Source organism: Erpetoichthys calabaricus, chromosome 7 (assembly GCF_900747795.2).
Source record: "Erpetoichthys calabaricus chromosome 7, fErpCal1.3, whole genome shotgun sequence".
NCBI lineage: Eukaryota > Metazoa > Chordata > Cladistia > Polypteriformes > Polypteridae > Erpetoichthys > Erpetoichthys calabaricus.
This window is the reverse complement of record NC_041400.2, coordinates 190,794,873-190,809,852: the sequence shown is the minus strand read 5'-3', so window position 1 is coordinate 190,809,852 and position 14,980 is coordinate 190,794,873. Positions and strand designations below refer to the sequence as shown.

Genomic DNA, 14,980 nt, shown 5'->3' with positions numbered 1-14,980 from the left:
TATTCGCTCTTGAAACCAAAGAGCTTGTTTTGTGTTTTCCAAATGACAAAACACACCGAAACACATCACAGTGCACAATATTGTGTTGTCCATAGGAAAACTTAGTACACTTAGTGGAACCTCGGTTCACGAATGTCTCTGAACACGTACAAATCGGGTTACGACCAAAAAGTTTGGCAAACTTTTGCACCTGTTCACGACCACACACTCGGTATACGAACAAGCCAGTATCCCTTTCAGTTTGTGCGCGCTGATGATTTCTGCACGTGTTCAGTCTCTCCCTGTGCAGCGAGCGAGAGAGAGAGAGAGCGTGACAGACACACACACACATGAGAGAGAGCGAGGGCTGGCCGCCTAAGGCCGAGAAGGCAGTTAAAGAATGCACCGGGCTTGTTTTTAAAGAGACTGATTCGAGCATTGTTTTAACCTCGTATTTAATGAAGACTTTTTTCTATTGGATTTTAACCTCCACTTCACTTCTGTTTACAGCTTATCGGTTCATAGTGTGTACTGTTACAATGTTACTTTTCTTGGTTGTTTATTAAATTACGGATTTTTCAAATGTTCATTTTTTTCCCTGTGCTTAAAACTCATTTAAAAAAAGTGTTTTTAGCAAGCAGTTCGTAAGGCTGTAGTGTGAACTCTTGCAATGTTAGTTTTCTCTGTTGTTCAAGGTTTTCTCAGTGTTATTCAATGTTTTTACACTTAGTTTACTATTACGCTGTGCATTCTATGGTATGATTAACATTATTTGTGCTTAAAAATCTTTGAAAAAATATATTTACATACAGTTCGTATGGTCTGGAACGGTTTAATTGTATTTACATACAATCCTATGGGGGAAATTACTTCGGGTCACGACCAAATCAGATTACGACCAGAGTTTTGGAACGAATTACGGTCGTGACCTGAGGTTCCACTGTATACAGAAAGCCACTTGCCCTCAATAACCTCACTGCTGTTACCTACCAACTGCTCTTTCCTTTTTCCTGATTCCTACAGGTGAGGGCTCACAGAAGCCATGTTCCATTTCTCTCTCCAAAGCACTTTAGAATTATAATCTCCAAGTCTGCGATCAGAATTTACCAGTACAAACACAACATGTATCTTATAGGCAGACACATGCAGGAAATAAACACCATTCTACTTCAATGGCAAAAAGTTTGTAGGAAGCAAAATACCACGTGTTTCACAAGTGTTTTGCAAACTGAAAAAGCTGAGTTTTGTGGTAATGATAACATGAATATAGTTTTCAATGTCCATTAAGTTTCTAAAATTTTTAAGGAGGGGAAGATAAACAATACTACAAAGTTTCTAAAAATGTTTTCCATTTCTAATGGATTATACTTTATTTCAGAGAAATTATTAAATTTAATAAGTAAATAAGTAATAAGTGAATTGAATAAGTAAGTACCATGGGGTGCTGCTACATTTATTGAAATGATTAAAAATCTTGGCCTGGTCACTGTTCAAATGGAGTTTGCATGTTGTCTTCGTGGGGAGAATGTGCATGTTTGATTGATTGGTGAGTCTGATTTTGTGTGTGTGTGCCTTATGATGCAATGGTCCCTGCCCAGGGCTTGTTCCTGATGCTGTCATTGCTGTCTATGGCTATAAAATTGAATTAGCAGGATGGATAGACTGAATGTTTATACACCATCTGTCCATCTGCTTGTTAAGGATATAACAGATAGATAGATAGATAGACAGAATGACTTAGTCTCCTATCTATCTATCTATTATAAAGTGCCTTTCCTATCTATCTAGCTATTATATAGTGCCTTTCCTATCTATCTATCTATCTATCTATCTATTATATAGTGCCTTTCCTATATATCTATCGATCTATTATATAGTGCCTTTCCTATCTATCTATCTATTATATAGTGCCTTTCCTATCTATCTATCTATCTATTATATAGTGCCTTTCCTATCTATCTATCTATCTATCTATTATATAGTGCCTTTCCTATCTATCTATCTATTATATAGTGCCTTTCCTATCTATCTATCTATTATATAGTGCCTTTCCTATCTATCTATCTATCTATTATATAGTGCCTTTCCTATCTATCTATCTATTATATAGTGCCTTTCCTATCTATCTATCTATTATATAGTGCCTTTCCTATCTATCTATCTATGTGTTGCTCAATCTTTTTCTTCATAATTCCATCCATCAAATTACCTGTGATACACTTTAAGATTACTGGCCCGTAGTTACTTGAATCTACCCAATCACCTTTTTAATATGACAAGATATTTACTATTTTTCAGTCTTTAAGAATTTCCTCAATGTTCAGTGACTGTCAAAAAATTTGTGTCAAGGGTTTATACATGCACTCACCACACTCTAGAAACACTCAAGGACAAAGTTGTACATTATGAAGGCACTAAGATGAACACCTATAGCCTGTGGTGTTTTTGTGGTTGACTGTCATAACTCCTCCCTGCCCTGAACTTCCATTCTTAATGCATCGTCCCCATTTCTTAGAAAACAAAGACTATTTTTATGAGACCATCCACCAGGTCTTCCATTATCTGATATAAATTTTTCATATTTCCCCAGTTATTTAGTTTGTTTTTTTCGCTTTCTTGTGTTGCTTTTGTGTGGTATTCTGGTAGGAATTTTAAACTGGCTTACTGTGGCCCTTATAGTGAAAGGCAGTATCTTTGTATATAATACTCTACCGTGGCTGTTCGTTTGTCTGTCCAGGATTTTAAATCACCTGTAGTTCACAAACCGTTTGACCGATTGACCTGAAATTTTGTGCACATATACTATGTGACGTCTACTATCCACTTTTGGGGTGATGATTGACCTCCAAGGTTATTCCTCTTTTTATTTTTATTGTATTTTATTGTAGAATCAACTCTTGGCAGCGGCCAGTAGGGTGGCCGTGTGGCGCATGCGTATGGACGCCATTCTCATCCCTACTACCTTCGCCGTCACTTCCCCTACCTCTTCATACGTTAAATCATTCTTGAGGCAGATTAAAGACTTAAGTGCCAGCTTAAGTGAAAAATTAAGGAAAACGTACTAAGTAACTGCAACACAAACACTGACTTTATCAGTTTTAATCCAAAAAGATGCTGACGAAAGAAGAGAAGAAGCGGGCCACTAGGGTGGAGAAAACGAGATCTGCTCAGGAAACAACAAGTGCATCAACCTCTGAGCAAACGAATGCTAAATGTACAGAGAAAGAGGATGAAGACTAGGAATGCTCAAGTCAAGTGTATTCACTGCACGTTATTGTGAAAGATCAACTTATTCAAACATAAAGGAAGCGTAATTCAACAAGACTGCCTAGCTGTTGCTCTAGGGCTGGTCTCTATGAATTTCTGAGGTATAAAATCCCGAAGTGACGGCACACACTGTGCTGAAATTAGTACCTGATAATTAGATCTCAGGCTCAAGGTGCAAAATGCTGCTTTCAGACTAAAGTTCCTGAATTCTAATTTTCAGGTCCTGCTATATGTGTTGCACACTTTTACCTTGGGATCACACCAACTCTAAATGGTCCTTAATTTTATACGTTATTTTCATTTTAAATGATAGTTCACTTTTTTTTTTCTCCACTCTCCTGTATAATTTCACAGACTTTATTTTCTAATTGGGAGAGGTTAATTTCCAGTACTTTGAGAAGAAGGTGTTAAATTTGAGGACATGTCACTTACCCAGAGTTGTGTTAATCATCATTTAATAATGTGTGATGATTTAAGGGACAGAAGGAGACCTGCCCCATCTTAATAAAACTAATTATAATAGTTCCTGCCCTTATCCTCAAGGGTACAAACATGTCTTAAGGATCAAAGCTGCTAAAAAAGAGCAAAGCCTATCCAGTTTCTGAACCCTTCTAATCCATTATAGAACTGCAGAGAGCTGTAGCCTATCCCAGTAGTCCAGCTAGTCTAATGGACACGTTCACTCACACACTTGCAGTCACTCATCCTTCCATCCGTTCACTTATTGATCCTATTTAATACAGTTATTTATACACTGAGGCAGAACCTATGCTGGCAGCAACAGGCACGGAGCAGGAACCAGCCCTTATGTGAAATGCCAGTCCATTGCATACAAACGTACACACATACACTCACACCCACTCATACTTTTACAATTGAGAATAATCACTTAGGCAGGCGGTATGGCATAGATGTTAAAGCTTTGGACTTCAAACCCTGAGGTTGTGGGCTCAAATCTCCATGAACAATTCACTTTGCCTGCCTATATTCCAATGGGAAAAACAAAAAAAGTAACCATTCATCCATCCATTTTCCAACCCGCTGAATCCGAACACAGGGTCACGGGGGTCTGCTGTAGCAAATCCCAGCCAACACAGGGCGCAAGGCAGGGAACCAATCCTGGGCAGGGCGCCAACCCACCGCAGGACACACACACACATACACAACCACACACTAAAAGTAACCAATTGCATCTAAAATGTTGTTAGTTGCCTTTGAATTAGAATTATCAGTCAATTAATAAAAGTTAATTTAACCGGCATACTGTTGGAACATGGAAGGAAAACCATTCAGAGCGATTAGGAGAACACACAACCTCCACAGAGGTGGGACTGAAAGTTGAATCCAGTTCTCTGCGTCTTTGAGGCAGCAGCACCAACCACTGTACAGTAATCCCTCGCTATATCGTGCTTCGCCTTTCGCGGCTTCACTCCATTGCGGATTTTATATGTAAGCTTATTTAAATATATATCGCGGATTTTTTGCTGGTTCGTGGATTTCTGCAGACAATGGGTCTTTTAATTTCTGGTACATGCTTCCTCAGTTGGTTTGCCCAGTTGATTTCATACAAGGGACGCTATTGGCAGATGGCTGAGAAGCTACCCAACTTACTTTTCTCTTTCTCTCTCTTGCGCTGACTTTCTCTGATCCTGACGTAGGGGGATTGAGCAGGGGGGCTGTTCGCACACCTAGACGATACGGACGCTCGTCTAAAAATGCTGAAAGATTATCTTCACGTTGCTACCTTTTGTGCAGCTGCTTCCTGAAACGACATGCTGCACGGTGCTTCGCATACTTAAAAGTTCGAAGGGCACGTATTGATTTTTGATTGAAAAACAAACTCTGGCTCTCTCTCTCTCTCTGTCTCTCTCTCTCCCTGCTCCTGACGGAGGGGGTGTGAGCTGCCGCCTTCAACAGCTTTGTACTGCGGTGCTTTGCATACTTAAAAGCCAAACAGCACTATTGATTTGTTTGCTTTTCTCTGTCTCTCTGACATGCTCTGCTCCTGACACGCACTCCTTTGAAGAGGAAGATATGTTTGCATTCTTTTAATTGTGAGACTGAACTGTCATCTCTGTCTTGTCATGGAGCACAGTTTAAACTTTTGAAAAAGAGACAAATGTTTGTTTGCAGTGTTTGAATAACGTTCCTGTCTCTCTACAACCTCCTGTGTTTCTGTGCAAATCTGTGACCCAAGCATGACAATATAAAATAACCATATAAACATATGATTTCTACTTCGCGGATTTTCTTATTTCGCGGGTGGCTCTGGAACGCAACCCCCGCGATGGAGGAGGGATTACTGTATACAATAAAATGGTCTTTCTAAAGCTAAAATTAGGGTTATGCATGTATGATATTCTGCAATACATTTATGGCACACTTGAGTTTTTAATATTATTATTTTTTCAGTTAGAGAGACCAATGAGCATGTAATCTTACTAAAATGAAACATTTCAACTTGAATTTGCAGCGTAATATGAGCAAAATTGAGGAATAAAAACAGAATGACGACAGAACAACTGAGTCAAGATCCTAACTTGATGAGTGAAAAAGTGGAGGTGAGAATTAAATGCCTCTCGATTGAGTGCTGAATCAACTTCTTAACCACTAGCTTTGACAGTTCAAAGTTAGAAAAAACCCAGAGTAACTGCTCACAATGAGGGTGAGGATTCTACTACCTGGACTGCACACAATCATCGGTATTTCACCTCCATCTTCATGCAGTATTTTTTGTTTGCCTCTTTGAGAAGAGTAAGATACGCTAAATAAAAAATGAGTGTAATTTAGGCATAAGATTAAATATAGTTGTGATAGAAATGCCTCAAGGGGACTTACATCTCTAGTCTTCATAGGCTTATTCGTCCTCACATCTTTCCACACATATGAGGCAGGTTACGCCAAACCATGAAGAGTAGACTGCTGGTGGACTTATTGCAATTATATTTTCCAAAATATTCCACCTTGAATCACTACTTTTTCCAAATATATGTGTATTGTGAAAAAATAACATATTGTCATGATCTACCATTACAGTGCATCCAGAAAGTATTCACAGCGCATCACTTTTTCCACATTTTGTTATGTTACAGCCTTATTCCAAAATGGATTCAATTCATTTTTTTCTTCAGAATTCTACACACAACACCCCATAATGACAACATGAAAAAAGTTTACTTGAGATTTTTGCAAATTTATTAAAAATAAAAAAACTGAGAAATCCCATGTCCATAAGTATTCACAGCCTTTGCTCAATACTTTGTCGATGCCCCTTTGGCAGCAATTCCAGCCTCAAGTCTTGTTGAATATGATGCCACAAGCTTGGCACACCTATCCTTGGCCAGTTTGGCCCATTCCTCTTTGCAGCACCTCTCAAGCTCCATCAGGTTGGATGGGAAGCGTCGGTGCACAGCCATTTTAAGATCTCTCCAGAGATGTTCAATCGGATTCAAGTCTGGGCTCTGGCTGGGCCACTCGAGGACATTCACAGAGTTGTCCTGAAGCCACTCCTTTGATATCTTGGCTGTGTGCTTAGGGTCGTTGTCCTGCTGAAAGATGAACCGTCGCCCCAGTCTGAGGTCAAGAGCGCTCTGGAGCAGGTTTTCATCCAGGATGTCTCTGTACATTGCTGCAGTCATCTTTCCCTTTATCCTGACTAGTCTCCCAGTTCCTGCTGCTGAAAAACATCCCCACAGCATGATGCTGCCACCACCATGCTTCACTGTAGGGATGGTGCCAGGTTTCCTCCAAACGTGACGCCTGGCATGCACACCAAAGAGTTCAATCTTTGTCTCATCAGACCAGAGAATTTTCTTTCTCATAGTCTGAGAGTCCTTCAGGTGCCTTTTGGCAAACTCCATGTGGGCTGCCATGTGCCTTTTACTAAGGAGTGGCTTCTGTCTGGCCACTGTACCATACAGGCCTGACTGGTGGATTGCTGCAGAGATGGTTGTCCTTCTGGAAGGTTCTCCTCTCTCCACAGAGGACCTCTAGAGCTCTGACAGTGTGACCATCGGGTTCTTGGTTACCTCCCTGACTAAGGCCCTTCTCCCCTGATCGCTCAGTTTAGATGGCCGGCCAGCTCTAAGAAGAGTCCTGGTGGTTTCGAACTTCTTCCACTTACGGATGATGGAGGCCACTGTGCTCATTGGGACCTTCAAAGCAGCAGAAATTTTTCTGTAACCTTCCCCAGATTTGTGCCTCGAGACAATCCTGTCTCGGAGGTCTACAGACAATTCCTTTGACTTCATGCTTGGTTTGTGCTCTGACATGAACTGTCAACTGTGGGACCTTATATAGACAGGTGTGTGCCTTTCCAAATCATGTCCAGTCAACTGAATTTACCACAGGTGGACTCCAATGAAGCTGCAGAAACATCTCAAGGATGATCAGGGGAAACAGGATGCACCTGAGCTCAATTTTGAGCTTCATGGCAAAGGCTGTGAATACTTATGTACATGTGCTTTAGTCAATTTTTTTATTTTTAATAAATTTGCAAAAATCTCAAGTAAACTTTTTTCATGTTCTCATTATGGGGTGTTGTGTGTAGAATTCTGAGGAAAAAAAATGAATTGAATCCATTTTGGAATAAGGCTGTAACATAACAAAATGTGGAAAAAGTGATGAAGCGCTGTGAATACTTTCCGGATGCACTGTACATCTTTACATTTTTTAACAAATATTTGAAACATTATTTAGTAGGGTTTAGAAGCCAAGCATTTCAATGGTTGAGAGTATTACTTTTTGTTTTTGACAAGCTAATTGTGAAATGGATTCTTCTGCAGTGGCATCTTCCTTTTATAATGGGCACCACCATTTTAAGATGTTACTGTTTACAGTTTCTATGCTGTTCCTAGGTAAGGTCAACCAGTAGTGTGCAGCACGTGATAACACTGGGTCAAAGGTATAAAGGTCAGCGTCATAGTTGTCTAAGTTTGTGGATACAACCTAAAACTCTTGTGTGATTTTCTTTGAGATTAATAATTGATTTGTGGTTATGAATGCTTTCTGTATTTTTACTACATCTATTGGTTTAAATCTTTTTCTTTAAACTTTATTGTTTTTTTACTCTTTTGCTGCACCCCTTTCCAGTTTTCACCTTGGCTGATTTATAATACAAACATTAGTTATAGGGCGGCACGGTGGCGCAGTGATAGCGCTGCTGCCTTGCAGTAAGGAGACCTGGGTTAGCTTCCCGGGTCCTCCCTGTGTGGAGTTTGCATGTTCTCCCAGTGTCTGCGTGGGTTTCCTCCCACAGTCCAAAGACATGCAGGTTAGGTGCATTGGCGGTCCTAAATTGTCCTTGGTGTGTGCCTGTGTGTGGGCTGGTGCCCTGCCTGGGTTTGTTCCTGCCTTGCGCCCTGTGCTGGCTGGGATTGGCTCCCGTGACCCTGTGTTAGGATATAGCAGATTGGAGAATGACTGACTGACTGACTGACATTAGTTATAAACATTTGTCTCCTGATGCTCCCATTTAGTGTAGTCATTAGACAAAATTTCAAACCTAATAGACCAAACAAGAACAAAAATGGGCAAAAAAAGGCAATTCAAGGCTAATAAGTCCCATAACGAAATCCTAAGCAGAAACCACAAAACAGAAGTAAAAATTCTGACAACAGAACAGAACTGTCCAAACTTTAATGAGCCACTGAAGGATACTCCCAGTTTCAGAATATAAAGGCTGAGGGTGGTCCTTTAACGGTTACATCTGTATGGCCGTCTTGTGAGAGAACATAGAAGCTCAATAGATGGATATTAAAACATAAATAAACAGAACAATAATAACACAAATATGTAATTATAATAAACATATGAAAAATAATAATTTAAAAGAAAGAAGGCGCAAAAATGACAAAAAACATAAGCCAGAGAACAAACCCTTGCTGTAACAAAACAACAAAGAAGAAAAGGGGCAGCTAAGTTAAAGTAACCTTTTATAGCAGGGCTTCCCAAACTCGATCCTGGGGACCACCTGTGGCTGCAGGTTTTTGTTCCAACCAACTTCCGTTTTTCATTGGACTCCTAGCCTAATTAAGTGAGTCATTATTTCCCAGTTTCTGTGTTTTGAAGTCAATGTAGAAATTACAAACTAAATTTGGTAGATTTTTTTTTAATTTAAATAAGCAGTTATATGGAGAATATGTAGATTTTTTTTAAGTTGGTAACAGTATTTTCAAACTAATATTCATTCTTCTTTTCTTTGGTTATTTAATTGATTATTTACTAATTAGTGGCTCTGACAATGAAGTTGTTGCTGCTTTCATCATCCTGGGTGTCTGCTATGCTGGTTGGTAATTGTCATTAGTAGGGTTAAACAAAGGGAGCAAACTACACAGGAAAAGGGGAAAATAATAGGAAAACAACAAAAGAGAGTTAAGCATTTATAGCCTTAGACAAAAACAAATATTTTTAAATGCCCAATAAATGTAAAAACCATATTGCTGTGTTTTTCTGAATGCAGAATAAGAGAAGAGTAAAAAAAGACCAGCTAATTAAATGAGATCAGTTGTTAGTGATTATTATCACCGATTGAGAATCTGGCTGGAACAAAAACCTGCAGCCACAGTGAGTCCACAGGATCGAGTTTGGCATCTCAGGTAACTGTATTCCTATAGACTGCAGCAACTGAGAGATCTAATTCAGGCAGACACACTGTCACTGTGGATTGAAGGCACAACCAGGGGTAAGTAGACAACACAAAATGAAGAGAGGAACGAGGCTGTGATGTAGTCCAGACAATAGCATTCAAACTGCTTAGGTTTTTATAGATAGATAGATAGATAGATAGATAGATAGATAGATAGATAGATAGATAGATAGATAGATAGATAGATAGATAGATAGATAGATAGATAGATAGATAGATAGATAGATAGATAGATAGATAGATAGATAGATAACAGTGGTATGTCTTTCATTTCCTAGGAACATCTGAGTGCTGCGGTGTTTTCAGAACAAAGATTTTTAGTGACGCAGTATTTAGTTGTATGAAATTAAATCAAATGTGAAAAACTGGCTGTGCACAAATGTGGGTCCCCTTGTCATTTTGCTGATTTGAATGCCTGTCACTGCTCAATGCTGATTAACTTGCAACACCAAATTGGATGGATGAGCTCATTAAGCCTTGAACTTCATAGACAGGTGTGTCCAGTCATGAGATATAAAGGTATTTAAGGTGGTGAATTGCAGGTTGTGCTTCCGTTTGATTCTCATCTGAAGAGTGACAACATGGGATCCTCAAATCAACTCTCAAAAGATCTGAAAACAAAAATTGTTCAGTCTCCTGGTTTAGGGGGAGGCTACAAAAAGCCATCTCAGAGGTTAAAACTGTCAGTTTCAACTGTAAGGAATGGAATCAGGAAATGGAAGGCCACAGGCACAGTTGCTGTTAAACCCAGCAGGTCTGGCAGGCCAAGAAAAATACAGGAGCGGCATATGAGCAGGATTGTGAGAATGGTGACAGACAACCCACAGATCACCTCCAAAGACCTGCAAGAACATCTTGCTGCAGATGGTGTATCTGTATATCGTTCTACAATTCAAACATCTGTATGGCAGGGTGATGAGAAAGAAGCCCTTTCTGCACTCACGCCACAAACAGAGTCGCTTGTTGTATGCCAATGCTCATTTAGACAAGCCAGATTCATTTGAGAACAAAGTGCTTTGGACTGATGAGACAAAAATTTAGTTATTTGGTCAGAACAAAAAGTGCTTTACATGGCGGACGAAGAACACCGCATTCCAAGAAAAACACCTGCTACCTACTGTCAAATTTGGTGGAGGTTCCATCATGCTGTGAGGCTGTGTGGCTAGTTCAGGGACTGGGGCCCTTGTTAAAGTCGAAGGTTGGATGAATTCAACCCAATATCAACAAATTCTTCAGGATAAGGTTCAAGTATCAGTCACAAAGTTGAAGTTACGCAGGGGTTGGATATTCCAACAAGACAATGACCCCAAACACAGTTCGAAATCTACAAAGGTATTCATGCAGAGGGAGAAGTACAATGTTCTGGAATGGCCGTCACAGTCCCCTGACTTGAATAAGATCGAAAATCTATGAGATGATTTGAAGCAGGCTGTCCATCAAATTGAACTGAACTGGAGAGATTTTGTATGAAGAATGGTCAACAATACCTCCATCCAGAATCCAGACACTCATCAGAGGCTATAGGAGGACAGCGTCTAGAGGCTGTTAGATTAGCAAAAGGAGGCTCCACTAAGTATTGATGTCATATCTCTATCGGGGTGCCCAAATTTATGCACCTGTCTAATTTTGTTATGATGCATATTGCATATTTTCTGTTAATCCAATAAACTTAATGTCACTGCTGAAATCCTACTGTGTCCATAAGGCATGTCAGATATTAAAAGGAAGTTGATACTTTGAAAGCTCAGCCAATAAGAAATAAAAATCCAAAGAATTAAGAGGGGTTCCCAAACTTTTTCATATAAATGTAGATAGATAGATAGATAGATAGATAGATAGATAGATAGATAGATAGATAGATAGATAGATAGATAGATAGATAGATAGATAGATAGATAGATAGATAGATAGATAGATAGATAAATATTAAAGGCACTATAAAATCAAAATATATTACAATTGATGTTCAAAAAGTTTCCACACATTATTTTAACTCTATTTATGTATTTATTTCAAAAACAAATAACATCACTTTACTACATAGTCATCTTCATTTGCGAAGCAATTTTCCCCGCGTCGTTCCAACTTTTTAATGCCCAATTACTTTTTGAACGTCCCTCATATATAATAACAAAGACCACTTCATTCAACTTTCTTTTTGTATTCTTAACACTGATGATGAGCAGCCATGACCAAGTTCAATCTATGTGGCATCAAACAAACCATTAAAAGGCAGTCCACATATGCTGGGGAGAAAAAGAAGCCACTCAAATGGAAATTCCACTCTGGGTACAGAAGTAGTAATAAAACAACACTTTGGTGAAATAGCTTGGAAGAACATCTGCACGGGGAATCAAAGACTTCCAGAGAAGGAAAATGTAAACATCACACAATGTATGAGTGAAGCTGTTAAATGTTCAAAAAATACAACCTGGATGTGTACTATGCTTCAAGGAGTATATTAAATAAATGTTATAAAAAGAAAAAACAGAAACCTCTGGAGGGTCCATCTTGTAATGAATTCATACAGTAGATGTGTGAAGCACTCTCACGGCTGTCAATACTGAATATTCAAGCAGAGTTTCCGTTCCTAAATAAACTGCCATCTCTCAAACAACACTTAGATTTGTGAATTCCCAACTGCGGCCGATTTTATTTTTAGAATTACACATCAAGTATAAGGGGTCTGCCTAAGGTGGTAATAATAAGATCTGTATTATTTGGGCAAAAAGTGATGCAATCTCATCAAAATATCAGTAATGAAGAGAAATTTTGTAAAATAAGGCACAAGAATGTTATATTGTGCCTTTCACAGTTTGCAAGGTCTTAAAAAAATCAAAGAAGTGGGATATGTTGCATACTATAATGACCTTCTTTCCTTCATTCTCCTAACCTATTTTTTATTACATTATCACAGAGGCCAGTCTTCTTCCACCACACCAGGCTATCACAGGGTACATTTACACACGCCATCATGCTCTCTCATAAGCCTAAACCCTAATGATGACCAGTGAACCAAACCTGCACATCTTTGGATTACAGGAGGAAGCTATAGTACTCTGTGAAAACCAACATGACAACCTTACATCCACAGTGGGCTCAAAATCAAATCCAGTAGCACGAGTGAAAGATGATATATGAAATGAAATCTTCCTGATTGTGGAATTTTGCCCAATGGTTCAAAGTTAGAAGCATTTTGTGTATCAAAATCTCTGTTTGAATGTCTACAATACTATGACTTTCAGGTCAGATAATGAAAAAGCATAAATCATAAGAAAGCAACACTTTAGGATATGTGGAAAAATCACAGTGGCTAGATTGGCAAATCATATTTCTTCAAGTACAGTAATCCCTCACCTATCGCGGGGGTTACGTTCCAGAGCCCCCCGCGATAGGTGAAAATCCGTGAAGTAGCGACCTATATTTATTTTATTATTTATACATATTTTAAGGCTTTATAAACCCTTCTCACACTCTTACAAACCTTTCTCACTCTCTTGTTAACCTTTCCCACACTCTTATAAACACTTCCTATGCTCTTAAACACTTTCTACATTCTTAAACACCTCAGATCAACACTGCACACAGCGATCAGACGTCAATGTGTCTGCACTCGCTTTGTGAAGGGGGGCAGCTGAACTCACGCTGAGCAGAAATGGACTTTGTGCTGCTTCTGCCAAAATGCCTGCTTGTCGCTCTGCGCGAGGAGTGTGTGTGTGTGTGTGTGAGAGCTGAACGCACCTTCGCTCAAACCCCCCCTCCCCGGAAGCGCAGTACGCTCCTGCCACTTCGCATTGTCAAGGGGGTGGGGAGCTGAATGAACGCTAAGGAGAAGTGGACTTTGTGCTGCTTGTCGCTCTGCGTGTCAATAATTTTAAGCTTGTACATCACCAATTTTCCTGTCTCACTGTCTTGTCTTGCGTGAAGTTAAAATGTTTTATAATAGTGAGATGTTACTCATATCCTTAGCCCGACATCCACATATCATATGTGTTAACAAAGTGTGTCTTATAAGTTTACATGTGTTTAAAGCATGTGGGATGGGTATTTTAAGGCTTAAACTATAAAAATGTTTATTTATATGGTCTTTCTATATCGCGGATTTTCTCCTGTTGCTGATGGGTCTGGAACATAACTTCCGCGATAGGCGGGCAATCACTTGTATTTAAAAACCCGCGAAGTCGTGAATCCGCGAAAAGTGAACCGCGAAGTAGCGAGGGATTACTGTACTATTAATAACAGAACACAAAGCGAAAGGCAAAAGAGAGGAGACCATTCACTCTACTTGTCGCTTTGTCCCAATATCTCATCTCATCCAATAATTATTAAAAGTTATTACAATTTCTGCATTAACTACAGTACACGAGTTAGTGGTTTGTTCCAAACACCCAGGATCCTTTATAGAAAGACTTTATTGTAGGGTTCTTCTTAACTTGAATATGCTAACTCTCCTCTAAGTGTCCTCCAGTGTGTAATTTAACTCGAAGAATTTCATTGGATCAGCCTTATTAATTATGTAATCTGTTGTTTTCCTTAATTTTCAATAATTCTTTTAAAGCCATTTTCTTGAAGGTACACAAACTATTTGGGGGATTTTCTACTCAAGGAATCAGACAGTAACATTTATTCTGAAGGTCTCTGTTAAGACTTGTAATTTTATTTATTGCTATATTGTGACACCATTTTGTTTTGTTGTGGGTGCTGACATTTATTGCATGTTTGTATTGGTTGTTGTCATGGTAACCTTTCTCACATGGACCCCTGGGATGTACTGCATGTGTAGTCATTGTAGCGACCAACTGTGTAAAGGTTGGCACACGAGTATCCTATAATTATTCAAGATTTGGACAAACTTCACATGTGTTTAGGTAGCAAGTTTAGTAACAATTTATTAGGGTTTTTGAAATATTTTTCTGGCTTTAAGACTTCAACTTTTGATTAATTTTATGCTTCAACAACAGTGCTTTCTAACTCCCTGGTTACACATTCGAGCCAAAATTTGACTATACAGTGGTGCCGTGTTTGCGAGCATAATTTGTTCTGGAAACGTGCTTGTAATCCAAAGCACTCGTATATCATTTCCCCATA

The 14,980-nt window shown here is 39.1% G+C and overlaps 1 protein-coding gene across 3 annotated transcripts in view; it reads right to left on the bottom strand.

The window, feature by feature from the left end:
- bnc2 (basonuclin 2) overlaps positions 1-14,980 on the bottom strand; it is a 766,921-nt gene that overhangs the window by 468,244 nt on the left and 283,697 nt on the right. The gene's annotated exons all lie outside the window — the stretch shown is intronic.